Below are 3,448 nucleotides of genomic sequence, written 5' to 3'. Positions count from 1 at the left end.
ATATAAGAAACGAATCGCCACTCCATGTTCGATACAGGATCCTTGGGGCTGGTGCACTAGGATGACCCGGAGGGATGGTACGGGGAGGGAGGTGGGAAGGGGGTTCAGGATGGGGAACACGTGTACACCCGTGGCGGATTCATGTTGATGTGTGGCAGAACCAATATAATATTGTAAAGTAATTAGCCTCCAATTAAAATAAATAAATTAAGAAAAAAAAGAATGCAGTCTCAGTGTTATCAGATCTCCAACAGAGTCAAAATATGAACATTTTGTATGAAATCTATTTTCAAACATTGGCCTTTTATGTTGGCTTCGCTACACAGCTTGTGGGATCTTGATTCCCTGACCAGGGATTGAACCTGGGCTTGGAAGTAAAAGTGGCAAGTCCTAATCACTGGACCACCAGGGAATATTAAGGGTAATATTAATATGCTGTTAAGAATAAAGAAAATATACCTGTGAACCATATCCAGGCTGTGGACTCTTAGTTTGCCAATCCGTTTTTTATTTTAACAAATTTGTGGTATGACACAGGCTGTATTGAAAGCAGTTTCCACCCCCATCCCACCTCCCATGCTCCACCTTGCTAATTTGACCCCCATATGGTCAGTTTACTGGTCTATCAACAAAAGGAAAAGATATTCCTTAAAGAAAGGACTTTTTAAATGGTGTGTGAGAAAATCTGCCATAAATATCTCTGAACTTTTGAGGTTACTTTCCTGAAATACTGTCTCTACAATGAAAGAAATAGTAGCCTTTACCTATTTCCCATGCTTGTGCTGGTTTCGTGGTCAACACTGTCTGTGTCAATTCTGTATTTAAGTATTAAGGATTTTTCAATAACCATTTATAACTGTAACTAAGAATATCCTTCCCCTTCCACATAAGGCTTGCCTGTCCTAACTAACCACTCAGTGATTTTTTCTTATTCTAATGCCCTTAATTAGATTTATAGACTCTTTACAGAGTTTTATGTTGACGAGGGACTTGGAATACAACACACACTAATAAAATATACCCACTACCCAACTTGTGCTTTTGCATGTTTTATTTCAATGAATAATGAGTCTTAAATAATGTTCAGGATATGTCGTCGAGGATGTTCTAAAGAAATATGGACTCATGATCCATCAGGAAACATTAATAAACATATAACCACATGGAAGTGGTGACTGAGACAAAGTGATTCATTGGGGCATAAACCATTAAGGAATTTGGGTCATGATGCCTGCTACAAATAAGAAAAAATATTTTTAAAAAACAACAGTTATACCTTCTCATTTTTTAAATTTTCTTTCTGTGACTTTTAGCTTGCCTAAATGTTTTAAAATTGGAGGTAATCATTGTATAACATTCTCAATACTAGGGTAAAGAAATTTACTCTACATAGTTCCCTTTTCACATGACACAGCCATTTTCACGGTTATAGCTAATTAGCTTCCTTTCGACATTAGATACGGAGGATGTTTAAGCAACGTAAACTAGCTGTCATCCAGCGGCATCATAATCAAAATGGCATAAAATTTGCCATAAAACCTGCAGCTAATAACATTTATAAGGCACCTTATTACATAAGGATATTGAAGAAGCTCAGACACTGTATATCACAATGTTTCCCCAGGGACCTGGTTCATTTTCCTAATGACTGTGTATGGGTTTACTTTAGGAGCTTTTATGCACATGCCTGAGCACAGAGCTTACCCAGGCAGACTGATAAGAACTGAGGAAGAGTAATGTCCAAATCCTGCAACAAAGTACTGAATCTGCCTGAAATGAATCAGCAATACCGTCCTCTTTCTACAGCCAAGTCTTCTCACCATTTCATGGCCATGCTCATTTTAATATTCTTCTATATTTTATTTGAAGATGTTTATACCTGTTCTCTACTTGAAAGATTTTAATCTTTTCTTCTCCATGCCCAATTCCTACAGCCTTTATGCTTCCACTCATCCTCCATGGCTACCCTCAAGCTGTATTTCTCCAATGGGAGCTTCCTCTGATGCCTCTAACTCACATTAATCTTTACCTTTGAGTTTTTATTGTTTCTTTTTTAAAATCTGTCTTGCAAAGACAGTATCCATTCCTGCCTACCTTGTTTTCTTTGTTAACTAATTAACAACCCTAACAGTTCATCCTTATTGCATCACAGAATCATAGATGATCAACTCTGGAAGTACATTAGAGCTCATGTTCCAACACTAAATGATATTTGACCAGTCCTATTTGAGACTTTCTTTTCCCATGTTGACTTGCTGGCTGGGTCCTGCCCAGGGGTATTCAGGATATTCACATGGTTCCTGACTTGCTAACCTAGCTCGTGTCATCCCACAGTGCCAGATTTTGTTTCTCGTTTTCCTTGTTGTTGCTCAGTTGCTAAGTCATGTCCGACATTTGTGACTCCATGGACTGCAGCACGCCAGGCTTCCCTGTCCTTTAGTATCTCGTGGAGTTTGCTCAAACTCATAGTCATTGAGTCGATGATGTCATCTAACCAGATCATCCTGTGTCATCCCCTTCTCCTGTTCTGTCTTTCCCAGAATCAGACTCTTCTGACAATGGGTCGACTCTTCCTGTCAGGTGGTCAAAGTGTTGGAGCTTCAGCTTCAGCTTCAGTCCTGATACTGCCTGGTTGACTGATCTGATCTCCTTGCTGTCCAAGGGACACTTACTTAAGAGTCTTTTCCAGCACTACAATCTGAAAGCACCTAATTTCCTTTACATCACATTTAATATATATTCTGAGCCATGATTCAGTCATTACCACCAAAAACAATTATCACCTACAAGCTCTACTACCAGTCCCATCTGCTCATTTCTCATTCAGCAACTTGAATATCAAATGTAATCTATGTGGTCAAGTTTGTTCTATTCTCTCTTGGCTTAGTGAGCCCTCTCTTGGGAGTATGACCAACTTTATTATCTGAACCAATCTCATACAACTTAGAGCCTGTCAACAATCATAATCATGTTATCTCATTTCCAATCATTTGATTTAAATATTATGTTATACCCTCCTCAGTTTCTGATTATTCCATGTATAAGCTTCTTATGAAGAAAGATACTTCCATTATACTATTTTTTAAATCAAATCTTTAATGTATTCTCTGGTCTTAGACATATAACAGGGCTCAAATAGCCATCAATGATTATCTTCCATAAGCAACTTGTATACAACATGACTCTAATATAATAAAGTCATCCTTCCAGCACCTTACAGGATCTGGCTATTGGATCTGGCTACCAATATTCAGGTCAGGAAGCAACAGTTAGAACTGGACATGGAACAACAGACTGGTTCAAAATAAGAAAAGGGGTACGTCAAGGCTGTATATTGTCACCCTGCTTATTTAACTTATATACAGAGTACATCATGAGAAATGCTGGGCTGGAAGAAGCACAAGCTGGAATCAAGATTGCTGGGAGAAATATCAATAACCTCAGATAT

General features: G+C 38.3%; 1 non-coding gene across 1 annotated transcript; it reads right to left on the bottom strand.

The window, feature by feature from the left end:
• Positions 1-341: 341 nt before the first annotated feature.
• On the bottom strand, positions 342-412 carry TRNAK-UUU. Its single transcript has one exon. It is a non-coding gene; the product is annotated as a tRNA-Lys (tRNA).
• Positions 413-3,448: the final 3,036 nt, after the last annotated feature.

This window comes from Bos indicus x Bos taurus, chromosome 24 (assembly GCF_003369695.1).
Source record: "Bos indicus x Bos taurus breed Angus x Brahman F1 hybrid chromosome 24, Bos_hybrid_MaternalHap_v2.0, whole genome shotgun sequence".
Lineage (NCBI taxonomy): Eukaryota > Metazoa > Chordata > Mammalia > Artiodactyla > Bovidae > Bos > Bos indicus x Bos taurus.
The sequence above is the reverse complement of the archived record's forward strand: the minus strand, read 5'-3'. Positions and strand labels throughout refer to the sequence as shown.